This window comes from Branchiostoma belcheri, unplaced genomic scaffold (genome assembly GCF_001625305.1).
Source record: "Branchiostoma belcheri isolate BF01 breed outbred unplaced genomic scaffold, Haploidv18h27 scaffold587, whole genome shotgun sequence".
NCBI lineage: Eukaryota > Metazoa > Chordata > Leptocardii > Amphioxiformes > Branchiostomatidae > Branchiostoma > Branchiostoma belcheri.
The window spans coordinates 5070-25669 of NW_017804228.1; the positions used below are offsets into that span (position 1 = coordinate 5070).

The 20600-nt window shown below is 42.0% G+C and overlaps 1 pseudogene; it reads left to right on the forward strand.

Moving 5' to 3' along the window:
• Window positions 1–553: 553 nt before the first annotated feature.
• On the forward strand, window positions 554–16725 carry LOC109481934 (annotated as a pseudogene).
• Window positions 16726–20600: the final 3875 nt, after the last annotated feature.

The window sequence follows — 20600 nt, forward strand, 5'->3', positions numbered from 1 at the left end:
TGTGTGTGTGTGTGTGTGTGTGTGTGTGTGCCGGTCTCAGTCATAACATTTGGTTTTGTGATAGGATTTTCAGCCAGGCTGTGACAGAATCTTATGTTAACAAGGATTTACTGTAATTTTCTCGTCACAAGAGTCTGTACGATGCGTCTACGACTGTGTCAGGAACCTTTTAATTTCATACAGTAAAAGCTAATTTATATTTACTGTTGAAGTGTATCCTAGACCCTACGGACACATTTTTATGTGAGTACTTTTCTTTCATTATCAACAATGCTTATGACGGTGGGGTCGTGTGGCGTAGCGACAGAATGCTCGACTCGGAACCTAGAGGTCCCGGGTTCGAGTCCTGACATGCCACCGATCTTGTGCCCTTGGGAAAGGCACTTTCCTCACTTCGCTCAGGTGAAAATGAGTATTGTATTGTCCCCTGTTGGTGGCGGCATTAATATAAGTTTGAAAACTTGAGTGTGCCGTCACCACGTCTTGTGATAACATGTTGGAAATTATTTTTTAAAAATGCTTAGATCGTAAATCTGTCACGTTTTTAGGAAACGCCTGGACGACTTCCTGCTAAGATGACCGTGACCTTGTCTACTTCTGTTGGAGTATTTCTCCTTTTCTGTCTGAACTGCGGACCTGCACTTGGTGGTTAGTGGAAATCGCATTTTACAGAAATATTTTACCCCAATTTAGCTTAGATCAGTTTTATTGATAGCGTCTAGTATATCACAACATATTACTTGAAATATGTCGGACATTTTAGACATGCTATCGCACTCTATGTGTGGTGTAGAATGGTCGAGTGGCTAGGCTATTGTATTCGCGCGATCAATTCCTGGCTAGACTTCGGGAAAGGTACCTGATACTCAGCCAAGGTATAAAATGGGTACCTGACTTTGTTAGGGGAGGTAAAAGGTGGTGCCCTAGACAAAGCGGATCAACAGCCGACCGCCCCTTCGGTCTCAAAAGGAAGGTAGCGGAACGTATCGTTTTATACCTTTAGGCCACACCAAGTAAATTTTATGGATGACGTCCTTTGGAGACCCTAAATCTAATGCGAGAGGGCGAAAAAAAAACAAGAAAGGCCCTAAAAAACAAGATGCCTAGATTAGAAATATACTAAGAGACGACAAATGTTAGGACACAAATTGAATGAGGTGACAAAGTGTAACAAGCAAGAAGTCTTTTATTCATCATCAAAACAGCAATAAATCAGGTGGAACTGCAGTTGTCGTCCTGTCCTGTTTTCGCGTTACGGGTATCACGTCAATCTGACGATTTGAGGCACTGTCGTGACTCTTTGGTCATACAACTGTAGTTACAGGAAGCAGAATTTCTTGTTTTTTTTTTTTCTAGGAACAGGCCAAAATCAATGCGCGCGCGGACGGTGTGGCCTTATCTGAGATACTGCCAACTCAGCCCTAGCTTAAGTTTCGGTCCCAATTGGAAAAAGGGGCCCTGCTGGGTAGTTCCCGGGCTTTTTTTTTTTTTTTTGTACTTTCGGGCGTGACCCCTACGTGACCCCGGGGGATACCGCGCGGCTACCGGGCTATTTTGGGGCCCGGCGGGGACCCGAGAAGAATTTAATTCTGACTTAAATTCTACCCGGGCCCCGCTGACAAAAATATGCCGTGACCTCACCGTGAGAACACCGACAGGTACCCCTCCGGTTGCCGGCAGTCCACCGGGACAAATTTTCTTACGTCACAGACCAGATGCACAGAATAAAGGTGTGTACTTCGTAACACCGGGTCAAATGTGTGACGTCACAGACAAGGTGATTATAACAAAGGCGTGAACTCTGTACTACGTGGGTCACTACAAGACATCGTCAGAGTATCTGCCGGATACCTGCCGGGGTCCTACCAAAGAGTTACAACAAATTGCCACTGAAGGAAACTTTTAATTGTGACCACGACAGCCGGACAGCCGGCGCAATTGGGACCGAAGCTTTACGTCCGTCACTGATAGCCATTTATTTACCTCAGAACAGATTATGATGCGTTTGCCTTAAACTTGCCAATGGGTACATTTTTTCGCCTTATAAGTATGTACTCATCAGCTGACCGGTCAGCGCGGCCATATAAGGAGTGGAACGGATGTGACGTCAGACCACTGCGAGTGGGACATCACTACCGATCCAGACAGGATCATCTTGGTAAGTATGTTTTAAGTTTGTCGTATCTTTACACCCTAACGTTTTTTGGCGACGTCTCAGGGAGGAGCCTAATGGTACAGTATTGTGTGCAGTTTGAAAGAATTCTAGGAATGGTACAGGCATTTTGTCCACAGGAATGGAATTTCCACAGACATGTCTCTGACCCACATCTCTGCCCCGATGGCCCTTCTTTCTGTGACCCCGTGGCTCGTTCACTATACACTCAGGGGTGGAGTGCACTGTATCTGTCTAGACTTAACAGGTACCAAGTCTTCCTCAAAATCATGAAATGATGGCAGTGCCATGCAAACAATAACCCTAACAGCAACCACCGTCGCCATGGAAATGTATGTTTTCATTGCCAGTCTTGTTTAAAGTATAAACTTATTGGAAAGAAGAAAGGACGTTCCCTGTGTGATAAAAATTGACAGGTCAAGGAAGGAAATCTACCAGAATTTACACTTTTAAACTTGAAAGCCCGAGACCAAACTCTTCAAATTGGGTTACAAAGTTGAAATCGGGTGCAAACAATGCGTAAAAAGTCGGTTAATATGAATCAATTTTCAGTATATTAACTACTTTACCCCCGTGTGTCTAGCTATTGGTAGATGAAGTCATAGCTACCCCCTAAAATTCTACCAAAATGGACTACAGTATATCTCAAAATGTTTTCAAATCTAAGCTATTTTCTTCTTTTCTGGAAACCGATTCTTATAAAGTGCATATCTCTCCACATTCTCTGAACGTTTTGTAAAACAATTCTGAGTGGAAGTGTTTGGTCTAGGCCGATTTTATTGAGCCACAATGATCTATTATAATTATCAATTATGAAAAAAATATGCACATTTTCTAAAAAAAAAGAATTATTTGGAATCTGTGGTATTTCATCTAGGATACTTCCAAATTTGAAGTCGATTGGTCGCGCCAAACTGGAGATACATGCGATTTTACAGGTAGCTCTGTATCACCCCTATTCTAGTCCAAAGCGCGTCTTAGGTACACGAAGGAGGGGATTAAACCTTAACGTCTGCTAGTCTCCATGTTGACGTCTTGAAAAGTGAAAATCGACTGTTATGTTAGTCCTTCCACAAATGTGATAAATTGAATAGCAAAGTTCTTTTCATCACAACCATTTATTTTTCGAGCCGACGTTTCGATGACCTTCTGTCATCTTCATCAGGGCAATTCTGACTGGTTTACTGTGCAGTGACACTAGATGTTACCTGGTGCATAGTGCACTAAAGGTGTTACATAGTTCATAGTGCACTTCAGCTAGTTTCTGTTTACAATACATTCCGGAACGTAGTGTAATTGTGACATACATACTAGGCATTGTTACATCATCGGGAAATGTGCGGTTCCAAATGTAAAGTGCATCTATATATAATATAAGATTTGTAAACTGACAATACTGAGCTATCACAGTCCCAAAATAGAAATTATTAAAAGGCCTGTTACATATGTATTGTTAGGAATCATAATAGTTACAAAAAATAAGAAAACCAATGTCAGATATTAAGAATGTGATCCTGAAGTGATCACATTGTGAGCTCGAAAAATAAATGGTTGCTATTCATTCGTTTACCAACCCGATGAAATTATTTACGGAAATGGTATAAATGTTGATAAATCAATCGCCTTGTCTTCCTTCTCCCTTGTAGATCAATTTTGACCGCGGATATTTCCGACGCGGTTCTGACGGCTGCCAAACCGAGGTTCTGACTTTTTACGACGGAGGAACAGAAAACAGCAGGATGGTGGACACGTTCTGTCGTGGTCAGGATGGTAAATATAGTCATTTTTTGCATTTTTATGTTTACCGGAGGGAAACATATTGTTTTTGCTACGTTTCCTCTTTCTCTTCTTCTTCTCCAAACAGTGTCCTCTGACCTGACTGAACCAGACTATCTGTCACTATGGTAACTGTGTTGGGTTACATCATGTTGCAGTTTTATAGTAGGAGGGATTTAGACTCCTGTCACCACATATGTGAATGTGTTTGAGTAAGAATTAACAGAGAGGAGCATATGCGAAGGTAAACATGACGCATTTGCTTGCAAATGTTACCTTTCTAGTTATAGTTTGTGCTTGCTTGTGTTCGTAGTTATTGCCAGACACGTCTAGGGGACCGACAGAAAGTTATATTGTTTAGCTAATTTTGTCTATGCATTCTACTACTGGCTCCTATATGACAAAGAGCATGAATACAGCAAAACATATAAGATATATATGTATATATACAAGATCTGATTTTTAAAAGGAAATGTAGATTTTGTTTTAATTTCTAGACTGAGACTGCGTTGTGAACAATGAATGGTCCAGAAAGCCAAGAAAAAGTGGTTGTGAATAATGAACTTTGCGATTCAATGAGTTAATAAAGTTACATACGAATGTATGTCCTTAATTTTAATTAAGGACATACATTCATGTACTTAAAAGTCTACCTTAAGTTCTTGTGTGTTTTCATTCTTGCGGTCCAGGACCTTTAGCCCCGTACCACTTGTCCGTGGCCAGTACGGGACACCAGCTACACGTGGTCCTGACACGCAGCCCGAGCGCGCCCTGGTGGACGTCGGTGGTGTGGTACGAATTTTACCTGACGTTCACTACCAGAGAAACTGGTGAGTCTTAAGTAGTTATACCTGTATGTAAAATGTGTAAATATTGTAGTGCAAAGGCTGTGGAAGACGAAATACATTTTATTTCAAACTGTTCATTCCATAACAACGCTCGAAAGGAATTGACTATTCCAACTTCTACAATTTATCCCAATTTCTCTAAACTTACAAACCAAGAAAAAAAACTATTCTTCTCTTAACTTCCCAAAACCCACACATTTTGGAAAAGGTGGGACATTACGTCTTCCATGGTTTACAGAAGAGAAGTCAAACCCTTCAGACATAGTTTTAGACATAGTTATAGTTCTAAACAGCTACCTTTATCTTGTAGACTTTAGTTACTTTATACTCTATTTCATTGTTCTTTTATGTTTTGTAATTTGCAATTAGCCTCCGGGCGAGAATTTGCAATAAACTTTTCATTTATTCTTATATTAGACTGCTCAAACATTAAGAAATTGGATTTTTTTAAGTTTTATATTTTTGCTTTGATTCTTTTCCTAAGTGGTTTGGCTGAGGTTTAATTTGCCTTCTGTTCGTCTTCAGAGGATGAGCCAGTCTTCGATGAAAAGACTTTTGTCGCGCAAACGGAGGAAAACTTCGACGAGAGAATAGCTGCGGTAACTAGAGAATACATTATAATATCTATAGAGCTGTACGTATAAAGCTGCATTTCGCACTGTATAGCTGGTATAACCAACCTCTCTAGTAACACACTGGCTTTGCTGACCCGTTCGATAATAGGACTATGAAACACTTGTGACATGTAATTGTGAACGAGAAAAACATCTGAGGTTATAGATTATGTAAATGAAGACCTGATTTGCATAAATAATGGGAAATTGTTATAATTTCGTAGTTGTAATTGCTGGTAATTTCATACTTGCCGCATTTTGAAGTTAAGTGAAGGAAATTATCAATGAAGATAATGTATTCACATTATGACCTCATTAGCATAATGTATGAGGTCATGAATAGTGCTAGAATAGCCTATTTTGTTAAGATAAGGCTGTCATTGGGTGGAGAATATGATCAAATGATGTAATCCATGCAAATGACACTCTTATTTGCGAAACCAATTATTAAAATTGTATAATTCGTCAACCGGAAGGGTTAACATAATTTGGCGAAGGTATGAGATCGTGGAACTCTAGTTGTATTATGTAGCAGTTGCAGGACGAATTTTGGAGAGACTGGTCACCTCACGAATGTGTGTGAGTAAGAATAAACAGAACAGAAATTTGTGTGGCTGGACTATGTGAAGGCATTTGTTTAGTAAATATTATCTTTCTAGTTTGTCACATGTAACTCTAACTGCTAAAAGCTACCTAAAGACCAGACTCCTTCGTTGCTGCATTTCTACAGGACTTCGTGCGAATCAAGGTTTCATGGCTGATATTCGACCACAACTATGTCTGGCCGTACGGTTATAGAACTGACAGAAGTGAGTACATGTAGTACTAGCATGGCAACACAATAGAAATTTCTAATCTATTCATCCATAATAAGCTTGATTGTCCATTGCTGCATATACTTATAGGTACTCTATTTATCTGCTGAACCAATCTTATGCTATCTAATTGTACATTTATACTGTGTATTGCACAACAATCATGCTATTGTCTTTTTTTATGTTTCCATATAATATACATGTAGGCCTTGTCTAACCCATCTGATGTGTTGCTGTTTGCTTTGTCGTCATCCAGATATTTTAGAGTTCTACTTGGCCATTCAAGAGCATGTTCTTGACTTCGCCCTGCCGCCAGGCATTCGCTACATATGTGAACCAACCCACCCAGAAACTACCCTTGCCAGAGGAGAGGTGTTAATAAACGACAGGTCAGACCACCACCATGCCACTTTCTTTAACTTTAACTCGTATGTGTTCGTGTTGTCAAACGGACCATGGTTAAGTCTCGGTCACAACCCGCCGCACGTTCTTCTGCGTGCTTTCTACGTGGGCAAACGTAGGACATCCGTGCGTGGTGAGTACTGCCTCCGTACGGAATCCTACGGATTAGGGAGCACGCATACACGCCGTAGAACTTTAAGTGCATTTTCAACTTTTTCTACGTGCGGTCTGCGGATTCACCACCCGTGCGGGCGAGTACGGGCGACGCGCGTGCCCCGTACCTACCGTACGAAAGACGCACGTGTGAGTACGGCCTCCTTACGGTCAAGTTGCAATCGCACAGAGATCGTATGTTGTAAGCAATTACAACTCACTTACCAGTTGCGAAGCGAACGATGCACGCAACCGCTTACGGTCAGACGTGGCGTGCAGACCACACTCTTACACCTTGCGAAACCGTGCGAGTGACGTGCGTCGACGCCACTCCTTCCCCACGTTTTCAGAAAAAACGTAGCAGACGTAGCCTCCCCAAAAGCGTACGGACAAAAAGCACGTACGGCGGGTTGTGACCGAGGCTTTAGAGAGCTAGGTCAGCTGAAGATATCTACCATGTGATGAGGAGGCCCATTCTTTGTATGGCCGAGGTCGGTAAAACACCCCTAAGGCGACCTGTAGAGAATTGTAACCAGACAATTGGAATGTGAATTTATTTCTGTTTATATTTCGATTTCTGTTAATACATATGCAGGACTTTTCCTCGTGACGACTGGCCGTGGATTGCCTTCTACATTTTACCGGCCTTGGGAGGAAAACGTGGCGATTATGAAGTACACCTACTGGAACGTAAAGGTAAGCGCACTGCATGTTTTAGGGTCTTGGGTCTTGGAGTTTAAGGTAGCCAACATCAACTTGCTGATGATTCTGCTACACTGTAGTATTTGGGCTGTAGAATTTTGAACCATCGCACACCGGGGTATCCGGGGTTGTGGTGGGATCTTTAACGTGCTCGAGGTGTGGATCTCCTCAAACACGGGACCTCCAGTTTACGTCCTATCCGAGTGTTCCCTATCCGAGGGACGTCCCTAACCGAAGCTAGGTACTCATTTACACCTAAGTGAAGTGAGGAAATTCGTGTAAAGTGCCTTTCCCAAGGGCACAAGATCGGTGACATGGGTGGGGATCGAACCCTGGACCTCTAGGCCCCGAGCCGAACGCGCTACCGCTGCGCCACACGACCCCAGCACTGTTTTACAATGCTTGAAACGCTGGAACCAGTTTTCAGTAAAAAATACAGGCAGATTCAATTATGTTTGCTGCTCTCTGTGACCTTTGGCCTTCCCGGATGACTTGATCTTACAGACAAGTGACATCAGAACAAGATATCTGGGAGTTTGTACTGACCCCCGTCTAAAGTGATTGTTGGTGGTCGCACTTTTGATTTATATCAAGTCATCTTTGCGTATCCGTTACATACTTAACTATCTCCACGATCTCATACCTTCGCCAAATGATGTTAACCCTTGCGGTTGACAAATAATACAATTTCAATCATTGATTTCGCAAATAAGAGCCTCATTTGTATGCATTGATCATAATCTCTACTCAATGATAGCCTTATCTTAACAAAAGGCTATTATAGCACTTCCTCATAAATTATGCAAATGAGGTCATGATTTGAATAGATTATGTTTATTCATGTTAACCTTCACTTAACTTCCAAATGTGGCAAGTATGAAATTCCCAGCAATAACAACTATGAAACTATAACAATTTACATTAATTATGCAAATTAGGTCTTCATTTACATACTCTATATCCTTAGATGTTTTGTCTCGTTCTCAATTACAAGTCACAAGTGCTTCATAGTCCTATTATCGAACAAAGCAGATTTATAGAATTTCCTCATTGATTATGCAAATTGATAAACGGACAGACGGACAAACGCTACTGAAAACATAACCTTCTTGGCGAAGGTTATAATTCTGCATGTGCGAGCCAAACCCGTTGAATTGGCAACGTTATGGCAATGTTATGATGAAGTTATAGTCATACTATTTACTTAGGAAACGCGTACATGTCACAAAAAGGTTTATTTTCACAGAAACATGTATTTTCATTTTATTTTGCTTTTGCTCAGATCGGAGAGGAGAATTCTGAGCTGAATGGGATTGAATGTGTGGTGAATGGGCAACGGTTTCCCATTGAGGTCATAGTGAAAGGTAGGAAGAAGGATTTCTTTATATATCTTTTAGTTTCATCAGCATGAAAGTTAATCTGAGGTAAATTACATTATGAAAAAATGTAAACTGTTCTCCAACTCGTAAGTTTCACTCACCGGAATTTTCGACTGAATCACTCAGTCTTCCTCAGCTATCATTTCATAATCTTCTAGTTTGCTTGTTTAGAATATTGAGTAATTTATAAATTTTTAATAATTGATTAACTACCTAAACGCGTTACATGGAAGTTTATATGTTTTTAATTAACATACACCGGATTGTAAGGCGTCTGTTGGTAAGGATGTCTTCGTCATTAAGTTAGTTATCGACAAATTGAGCCTTGCTGCGTTACCTCAGAAAATATAACAAAAATTATCTTTTTCTCCAGCGTGTCCTATCGGGCGCTTCGGGCGGTTCTGTGCGGAGCGCTGCCAGTGTTATAACGGGGCCGCATGTCACAGCTTCAACGGTGCGTGCAGGTGCGCCCCTGGCTGGACAGGAAGGAACTGCACCACAGGTAGGTCGCAGCAGTCGTACCAGAAACTAATCTCCAATCAGATATTAATATTACGGTGGCAAAGCAAAATCCAATTGGCCGAATAGTGCCACTGCTTGGCCAATTGGATACTACCTTTCCACCGTAGGATCATCTTGGTGATTACCAGTGTTCTAGGAGCACGAACATCTGTCTAAAATGATCTTTACCAACTTTTGACTTGTAGAGTTGCAACCATATATAAGGCTTGCCCTCTCAGTATCAACTTTTCTCACAGTTCACCCAGAAGTGCGCATCAGTCCTTCTACCAGCGAACTGAACGACTTGCGGTTCGGACAGGAACTGCAGCTCAACTGCACGGCTTACAATTTCCGCGTCAACAACTTCAACTGGTTCCTCAACGGCGTGCCTGTAAACCGAAGTCTGTTGGCCGAAACAAGCGATAACAGGTGAAGCTTCTTTCATTACAACCAGAAGTAGATGCAGATTCAGCTTTATTCACATTTAATAGCATAACATGTTAAAAATTCAAAACATGAATTGAGCCAATATTTGACAATGTTTAAAATACAAAAAGCAGATCGATAAAAACTACATTTTAAATGCGATTTAAAAACACTTGACACTGGCAATATACTAGTATATTACGTCCTCAAAGAACAACTATTTATATATAATTAACATATCGCTAGGAAGCAGTAACTTGTAACATAAAGTTATTGTAAGAACCAGTTGCCAGAGGGGTTATACAGTTTCTGTGCTCTGGGTATAAATGACAGTTCATGTTTCGAATACAGAAATATATAACTCGATTTTTTGTCACTTTTCTTATTTTATAACTAATTCTAAGGATTTTATATTCCTATCCCTGTGAATGATACTAGTAATCATTAAAAACATGTAGATAACCCGTCGCGGCATGTTGTCGCGTCATGTAGATAGTTGTCCCTGTTCGTACATGACATGACAATACATAATGATGAGGTAGGCTCAACACAAGACTAAGTCACTTTAAGGTCAATGACACATGAATGATGTTAAAATGGCGTCAGCGACTATATATGAAATACCTTTATTGTACATTCATGCCGCGACAAGCTAGGTACAGGTCAAAACTTAACAGACACATTAAAGACGTACATAGAAAATTGGAGACTAGCTAGAGATGAACTACTTAACTTAGACATACATACATACATAAGGAACATACAAGGGTACTATTATACTATTAGGCTAATACAAAGAGTTCTAGTCACTGAGCTAATATAGAGAGGTCAACTTCTCGCTTTTTTGTACAGTGGAAAATGTGGGAACAGATCATGTATGTGATACAGGGTTTGTCTAGACGCATCAAAAATATAAATTTATCATTTGCAATTCGGTGTTCAAAGTATGGGAACTTCTCTTTGATATGATTAAAAAGGACAGATCTTACATTAGAATATAAAGTACAGTCTTAAATAAAGTGTTGTTCATCTTCTATTCTATTCATGTTACAATATTGACAGAGTCTATTCTGGAGAGGAATGCGGTTGTGCCTTCCCGTTTCAATGAGTAATTTTTGGCAACTTATTCGGAGTTTAGTTGCAGCTACCCTGTGTTGTATGCTGTTAATCGATAGATACCTTGGTATTGACTCACTGATTAAGACTTAGTCTCTTTCCTCCGTCCGCAGCTCTTCTGTCCTGTACATCCACTCCCTACTGCCTACGTACGAGGGTCACGTGACCTGTGAGGCAGGTAGCGTAGGTGGAGACCAGTACACTGACGCGGTGGACATACATATAGCAGGTACTTTTGTCTTTTTGACCTGGTACTGCAGCAGAACTTCTGGGATAACAGATGTGCGGGGTGGCAGGGAAAACAGATGTGGAGGCAGCGCCTGCCCAGGTTGATTAATGCGTTTCTCCCTCGGGGAAAAGCCTACATGACCATATCCAGTGTGTGTTTGAAACCAAAAACCTGTGTTATTTTCTTCTGTACTGTAGTGTAGTGTACTGTGTAAAAGCATTTAGAAAAACTCATATATTTCATGGAGGTATTTGAGGTCTCCGAATTCGTGTTGAATCTGCTATGGTATGATAAAATCAAGTCATGTTATGCTAAGTAACAAAAGCTGTTCATTTTTACTTTAGCCCAAGGGAGTGAGGTATCGTTTTGGGCTTGTCTGCGATTCTCAATATGAATTCACAGCACATCGGTACACACCGAGTTCTTCCGTCACACTCCTTTGAAGCTTCGGTCACAACCCGCCGTACGTGCTTCTGCGTGCTGTCTACGTGCAAAAACGTGGGCAAACGCAAGGCATCCGTGCGCGGTGAGTACCACCTCCGTACGGAATCCTATGGATTTGGGAGCACACAGACACGCCTTAGAACTTAAAGTGCATGTAAAACTTTTTCTGCGTGCGGTCTACGGATTCACCACCCGAGCGACGCGCGTGCCCCGTACGTACCGTAAGAAAGACGCACGTGTTAGTACGGCCTCCCCACCTTAAAGTTGCAATCGCACAGAGATCGTACGTTGTAAGCACGTTCAACTCACTTACCACTTGCGCAACGTACGATGCACGCAACCGCTCACGGCCAGACGTGGCGCGCAGACCACACTCTTACATCTTGCGAAACCGTGCGAGTGACGTGCGAGTGACGTGCGTCGACGCCACTCCTTCCCCACGTTTTCAGAAAAAAAAACCGTAGCAGACGTAGCCTCCCAAAAAACGTACGGACAAAAAGCACGTTGTGACCGAGGCTAAACCCAGAAAGTAGACTCGTAGCACATAATTTTGTTGGACCGTTTCAGGTTGCCAGGACAATGTTTGGGGCGAGGCGTGTGACCAGGTCTGTAACTGTTCAGAGTCGCACACCTGTAACCGGACCCTGGGCTGCGTCTGCTATGGTGATGGATGTTCGGGTGAGTTGTTTTGCTCCATTTACTAAGGAAAATGTAAAAAAAAAAAACATAAATACATGAAAGCCTAGTGCCGTAACTAATACAAATTTAATGGCTAACGGCTACGCATGTATGGATATATCGGCTATGCATATATTATGTTAATATAGAGGCAATTTGCACAGTTAATGAGGAAGTTTAAATGAGGATGTTTAAGTGAAATATTGCCAAAGGATAGGAGTTTGACACGCAAAATATTGTAAGTTGAGTTTAGAACGCCATAAATTAAACTACATTATATCAATTGCCGTCTAGTGCCGTAACTTATACAAATTTAATGGCTAACGGCTACCTTTTGTTTAGATTTTACAGTCTCCCAGACCGTCCTCCTGGCCACCAGTCTGTCGGCAGGCGCGCTGATTCTCCTCCTACTCGGCGCCATCTTCCTGCTCTACAGGCACAACAACAGGCTGCGGGTCGGAAACATCGACGATCCTGAAGTCTTCCAGCTTAGACAGGACATGAAGTTACGTTACGCCAGCCCCCACTTAGCCTTCTTTTAGGAGGTTAGAGCAGTAGAATTCAGCACAAATAGGGACAGGGAAGGTGACGTACTGTAGGTTTTCATTTCTATCTCGGGCAAATGACCACCATGGGAGTCAACCTTCCCTGGCCAACTGGCCATGTGAATTAGAGGGGATTCATTCCTCAGCTAACCGACATCTTGCACACACAGTCGTCCCTCAGTAAGACATCTGGAGCCGCATAGTTCCCGTTTAGAACTTTTATTCAGCCTGTCACACGACCGGTTTCGCCTGTGTGGCTTCTTCAAGTGCACAGAGGCTAAATGACACAAGTAACATGAAGTTCTCACTTATATACCTTTCCAACCTTTCCAACTGGCCATGGCTATACGGCTACATTTTTACTGTTTTCAAACATGGGTTGTTACTCGTATTCTGAATGATGTTTTTTTTTTTAATTATTTTTAACCTCCTTGGTATGATGTAGACTGCTATAACGTATGTAGTGGAATATCTTACCCCCCCAACAGTCCTGAATATCCCAGACTGACCCACGTTTTCCGCAGGCCCTGATGCCGCCTGCAGCTGGCTCCTCGTCAGGCAGTATCGACATGGAGCTGCTGAAAGAAAGGGAGATCGACAGGAGCAGGCTGCAGGGCGGACAGCTCCTGGGAGAGGGCGCTTTTGGACATGTCGTCAAGGCAACGCTGTCGCGTCCAGAGGAAGACGATTTGGTGGTGGCTATCAAGAAACTCAAAGGTGATTCAGCTGCTGAAATCCAACATAATTATGAACATTGCAGTGGCTAAGAATGTTATGTTATCATCAACTACTGTATATACTTTTTTTGCTATAATAACTTAAATTGTACACCATGGAATTCGAAAAAGACGTGCATGTTGTAAAATATGTCAGCATGTTGCTTTATCTGATTATTGTTTTTTAGTGGAAATATGTATATATGTATATGTGTGTGTGTGTGTGTTTATCCAGACGATGATGACCCTCAGGCCAGACAGGCCCTTCTGCGGGAAACCTGCATCATGTTGTTGTGCGGTAACCATGACAACGTCCTCATGCTAAAAGGCATCTGTTTTAGAGACGGTCAGTTTAGAATCTTCGTGGTCCATGCATATCTGTTTGTTTGTTTTCTGTTTGTAAGACATTTGCAAAGAAACCTAAGATAACATCCGACTAAACCTGAAAAAGGTACAACCATACTAAGATATTCCATTCTAGGTCCGCTCCAACTGGTGTTGGAATATGCCGAACACGGGAGTCTCCTTCACCTGCTGTGGACGTTACGTGCGGAGTCCAAACTCAACAGGACCGTTCTGGTCAACAAACGGCACATCTTCGAGAACATGATGGTAGGATTCTGCTGCGGACTGGAGCACTTGGCGACGAGGAGGGTATGGACATGCTTGTCCTGCAGGTTCCATATATATATATATGGGTTGCACATACAGTACCATATATAGCGCCCTATATATATGTGTGTATTATTTGGAGGTGTTTCTCGTGCAACGCATCACACCGCAGCGAAACGCAACGAATGCAGAAATAACTACGCCACTACGGGGCGGAAAAGGTCAAGGGTCTGTGACTTGATTAAGACAAGTAATTTGAAAATATTGTGTGAAAAATGCCAGCAGGACAAGGGTTAAGAAACTGTTCCACAATCTCGTCCTTCAGACTCCCTTCTTAACATGGGGTATCATCTGAGTTTTAGACGTTTGCCATCATCTTTTTGAGCAATTAAAATCAGAAACTGCGGAAATGATGAAGATTATGTGGAAAATAAGATGCTTATCTACCTTCTGTGTGTGTCAAGCTGGTTCACCGAGACATCGCGGCCCGGAACATCCTGATCTGTGGGAAGGGAACCGCCAAAGATCGCGGACTTTGGGCTGGCCCGGGACATGTACGCTGTGGGGTACCATCGGCAGGACAGGGTAGGTCCGGGACATGTACGCTGTGAGGTACCATCGGCAGGGCAGGGTAGGTTCCGGGACATGTATGCTGTGAGGTACCGTCGGCAGGGCAGGGTAGGTCCCGGGACATGTACGCTGTGAGGTACCGTCGGCAGGGCAGGGTAGGTCCCGGGACATGTACGCTGTGGGGCACCATCGGCAGGGCAGGGTAGGTCCCGGACATGTACGCTGTGGGGTACCATCGGCAGGGCAGGGTGGATCTCGGGACATGTATACTGTGGGGTATCAGGAAGGACAGGGTAGGTCCCAGGACATAGCAAAATCGGATTCTGGGCATCTGCAGATCCTGGAGTTTTGTCACGGATTGGTTTAGATAAAAACTAAAGTAACTGTCCATTTTTTGTTCTCCAGGGCCACGTCCTGCTGCCGCTGAAGTGGATGGCGCCTGAGGGCCTGAAGAACGAGGCTAGGTTCACACACAAGAGTGACGTGTGAGTTTTCAACATGGCCTTCAGACACTCTCCTATCGATGTGACTATTACCATACTGTCAACTCTTTCCCATCTTTTACATTATGTAATATGTATTTTCAGTTGGTCCTTTGGCGTTCTGATGTGGGAAGTGGCGCAGCTGGGCCGCACGCCGTACCCTGGGATGGACGGGGCTGACAGAATATATGATGCTCTGCAAAACCACTTCAGACTCCCCAGGCCTCAGCTATGTACAGAAGAAAGGCGGGTCTGAGATGATTTGTGAGGAAAACCCATGGGTCCATACAAGAATAACTTTTAAAGCTTATGTGCGTTAATAGACCGAGATGGAGAAATTTTGTCAATGTTAAGTTCAACACAAGACGGTGCGTGGTATCGACTTTTGGGACCATTGACCCAATTCTAACGTCACATTCCTAGCTGTCGAGTCTGTTTCGTCCTCTCCGCAACGAAATAATTGGTTTGGACACCAGGCTAATTATCTGGAAAGTCAATGGTCAAACGTGATGAGTGAGCCATACGAATACTCGAGAAAGATGTAGGGTTTGGTCGAAAATTTGCTGTTGAGAAATGTCATGTTTGGATAAGTTACGAGTACATCTGTACATCTGTTCATAATCACCGGTTACATAACTACAACACCAGACAGACTTCACTACTGCACAAACCTAACTACACAACTACAGCTGGTCACCGCACATTTGCTTTCCGAGGCACGACACACTTCAATACACTTCCAGCAGACCTAAGACATGTATCTACACTATCTCAGTTTAAAGCAGGCTTGAAAAATATGTCATATGAAACCTGACCTCTGACCTCCAGTCCTTGATTTTCGTGTTTTTTTTTTTACCGTTGAACGGCTAGGACTTTGAGTATAGGACTATGACTCTGTTTTGACGCATCGGACTTTTAAGTTTAGTGCATGTTGTCTTACTGTATGTAACAATGTCTTGTGTAACTTTGCTGGGCCCTCTTGGAAAACAGCTAATGTAAGCTGAATGGGGCTACCCAGCCGTCTTAAGATGAGATAAATAAATAAATAAAGTGTGTGCCTCTCCCCCCCAGATACCAGCTTATGCTGAAGTGCTGGAAGTTTAACGAGAAGACCAGGCCGGACGCCACAACTGTCAGGAAACTACTGGAGGCGGATTCCAACGTGAGATATATCTTTTTTTATCCTATCTTTTAGCAAACCATTATGCTTAGGCTTCGGTGAGCCTTTAAGAGTAGCACTGCAGCTTCTAGCCGGAGCAGATATTGTTACTGATAGACAAGAGTGGACGTGCGATGAGTTTTTACTACTTTTTTTGCATTTCTAACAAATTTGAACCTTGATAATTTATTAAGGAGGATACCATTGATATTCGTTACGACCGAAAAGAAAACAAACGTCTACAGAAAGAAGCTGTTATATTTGAATCATACAATGTCGTAGTTACTGTGATATTGTTTCCTCTTCAGGGCTTTTTCTACTTCAACACACCTGTGGCAGCGGTAGAGGCACCCGTAACTCCGGTATGAGACGGCATCGTACTAAAAGAAGTCTAAAGTGGCGTCACCCGGATACATCTTATGCCTTCATAAGACTGGAAACCTCCAGGGGGATTAACTATTACAATTATGTACAAAACTTCATTTTCATATCTTGACTCAAAAAGCGTGTTAACAAACTACTGTATTCCCAAGTCGCTTGTCATGTGTTTTCTACCACAAATGCTGAATTGTTTTTGCATGTGTATCTGACGCCACAACCGCGGTTTTTAATCTACCATTTGTAACGATGTATGATGATGATTTGTAAATGATGATGATTGGTAAATGATGATGATTTGAAAATGATGAAGATTTGTAACTGGTGATGTTATTTTCAATCTTCGTATTTGTAATGATGTGTGATGATGATTTGAAAATGATGAAGATTTGTAAATGATGATATTATTTTCATGGGTTCACCACACCACGAAGTGGTGGTGAACCCATATTGCTTTTTGTGATGTTTCTTCTCCTCCTCCTTCTCCTCCTTCTTCTCCTGCCATTTTTTAAATGGATTCAGCTTCTTCATTTTAGGGCCTAAGGTCCTGAAATTTGGTATGGAGGTACAGTGGGCAAATACCCCTAGGCGTTTTTTAAATTATTGTGATACAGGCTTTTAGAATGGTTTTATTTGAGTTTTTTGGCTGTGTTATATCAAATGTATTACTGTGTTAGTGTGCCGTGTTTACCATGAGTCATCACAATGGAATGCAGGGCATCAACCAATAGGCATGCAGCTTTCCTCTATACTTCTTGCTGATTGGCTGTTGGGATTTAACTTGATTAACACCTGCACAGAGCATTTCCACCTGACAGTATGTCTTTATTCAAGTGTTTTGGTAGGTATTTCAAGCTTTTCTGCTCCAGCATTGGAATNTGCAAATTATAGTAGTACGTCAATATTCGGGTCATTTGGCGGGATAGGTGATTTTGACTGGCATTTCCTGTGTTTTATAGTAAAGTAGTCAAGTCTTACCCAGGTACATAGGAATCGGTCCAACCATGAACTGAACTTTGACATTGAAGAACGTTTTGTCCCATGGTCCCATAGGAAATGTCCCCGTCAAGTAACCGTCAGCCATGCCCAGCTCTATCCCCAAGTCCTTCATGTCTGACATCAAGTCGAACAGCTTAAAAAAAAAACATTAAAAGAACTAGAAAGGCCAATATTTGCTTTGGAGCAAATACAGCGATGGGTTCACCACATTTTACCACATGGCAGGGAAAGAATGAGAAACACAAGGGAAAACAATGATTTACCAGGGTTCTAGCTAGGATTTTATTTTAGCGTAGTGGTACCTGACGCACGTCGAGGGAGCTTTTTGCTGATTGGCTGTTGGGATTTAACTTGATTAACACCTGCACAGAGCATTTCCACCTGCACAGAGCATTTCTTGCTGATTGGCTGTTGGGATTTAACTTGATTAACACCTGCACAGAGCATTTCCATACTGACAGTATGTCTTTATTCAAGTGTTTTGGTAGGTATTTCAAGCTTTTCTGCTCCAGCATTGGAATGCGGGGCATGAGCGTTTTTTTATTTATTTTGAAAATCAACAGTTTGCATTATGCAATTAAAAATCCTCACCAATAAAGTAGGGAATAGCTATCCAACTGTTGTTTTAGTTGTATGTTACTTCATATTATAGTTATATCAATGTAAATCATTGTTTTCCCTTGTGTTTCTCATTCTTTCCCTGCCATGTCGTAAAATGTTGTGAACCCATCGCTGTATTTGCTCCAAAGCAAATATTGGCCTTTCTAGTTAATCTACGTATTTGTAATGATGTGTGATGATGATTTGTAAATGATGATGATTTGTAAATGATGATGTTATTTTTAATCTACGTATTTGTAATGATATGTGATGATGATTTGTAAATGACGATGATTTCTAAAATGTCAAGGTAATTCATGCATACATGTCTGAAGCAATTCGCCACGTCTGCCATGTTGATGTTGAATAAATGATTTGATTTTTAGGTCCATGATGGAGTAATCCTAGTTCTGTGTCATGATTGTTCCCTGTGTATCCTGTCACACGGTCTGCACACTATATCGTCGTTCATTCAGGCACGACAGATCATATTTCCTTCGCTATTTCCCCTTTTGGTTCTCGGTGTGATCGAGTGTGCACCTGCTATTGTTTAAGCCTTGAAAAGCAGATGTTAAGTGACATCCGATGTAGAAATAACAGGTGGGTCTGCAAACAACTTTAAATGTAGACCGTTCACGCAGAGGCATATGGCCTCTCACCCTCCCTTTTCACTGTACATAACTGATCTACTGTAGATGTAATAGAATACCAGAATTGTATTGTCACTGTTATTGTAGATAAGGCTAGATTGTAAAAGCATGAATGTATAATAAAGGTCTTTTCAAAATGCAAGATGTGTTAGAGCAGTACCCGACGGGGTTAGCCTCTACCAGGCTTGAGGGCGCGGCTAGAAATAGTAGAAACTGGCCAAATAGAAAGATAACACGCCGAGGGAGTTTAGCCATCCAGTTTACAGTTTGCCGGCCCCTCAAAGGGGTATGTATGAGGTGTGTATTTCAACTCCAACAAAGTACGGACCACACGGGGCTATATTTAGACCATGACTGGTTGGTGGACGTGGCGGGGGAATAACCTAAACCGTCCCTTATTTCCTTATCGACACGACGCTCGATGTATGCGAGTTAAACATTTATTAACTCGTGGTGTCTTCGGTTAGGTGCATCTAACAATACCTGCAGACGGCTTTTCCAGTTGTGCAGCACAGGTGAGTGTCTGTTTTTTTTAACGGTGTCGCTCAATGCAAGGCCAATTATTTTTGGCCACTTCTAGTCATAGAGCTAGAGGTACTTAAGTGAGTATAATGTAGTTATGTCAGGAGATGGCGGTGGACCTTTGTTTTGAAGCTTTGTGGATTGTAGTCGGACGAAAAGCAGCTGTTTGAAAGAGAGTTCCATAAAATTTCAGTCCGGGGAAAGAAGCTGTTGTTGTAAAATGACTTGGAGACAGGTATGTTAACGGTGTATTGATGAGAACTGGAAGAGAGCCTAGTGTCACGCTGAAAGGTTCTGAGGTATTTCAAACATTGTTGTTTTGCACATTTTCTTGCGTTATATATATATGTATATATATAGCCTGTCTGGGTTCATAATGACATCTGGGGAGTAAAAGATCAACGTCGTTACTCCGCAAAAACGTGTTGGAAAACTGCCAAAGTAACTCCTCGGCCATGTGCTTTTTGTCATCCGTCTGTTTACATTATTTGTGTAGATAATGTCAACTATTAATTTAATACTGCACAACAAAAACTCTGTGAGTTCCTATCTACCTGTTTTAAGAAGAGGGAAGAAACATGTAAACTGTATCAATGTTAGCCTTATATGTTCATCAGTCTGTATGCAATATGAATTGCAGTAGCACTTCTATACGACTCATGTGAAACTACATATGTACTGCGCTTAGCCTTCATGGGCATGAACGTGCGTGAACGTGTCATTGTCATTCTTTTAAGGAACCTCCTAAAATACAGCGGACCTGGCGCAACTTATTTTTGCCCTGCGCTGAGCCACCGGAAAAGCGAAATAGCGACACTAATATGTTGAGAGTTACTTAGTAATAGGTGAACAAGTAATTTGCTCTGTTGTGGACCGTGCCCACAGTGTAAACAGTTGCATTTGTGTGTCACATGCCTTGTCATTTTGTCATACGGCAGCTAGGTGATACTGGTTCCAATCCCAGTGGAGTGGGGCTAGATGATACTGCTAGCAATGTACTCTAATACTATACTAGGCTCTGGTTAAACAGGTGGCTCTGGGCAACATTCTAGTCAAAATACGATGCAGTGTCAGTATAAACAGTTGTACAGTGACAATGTAAATAGTCACC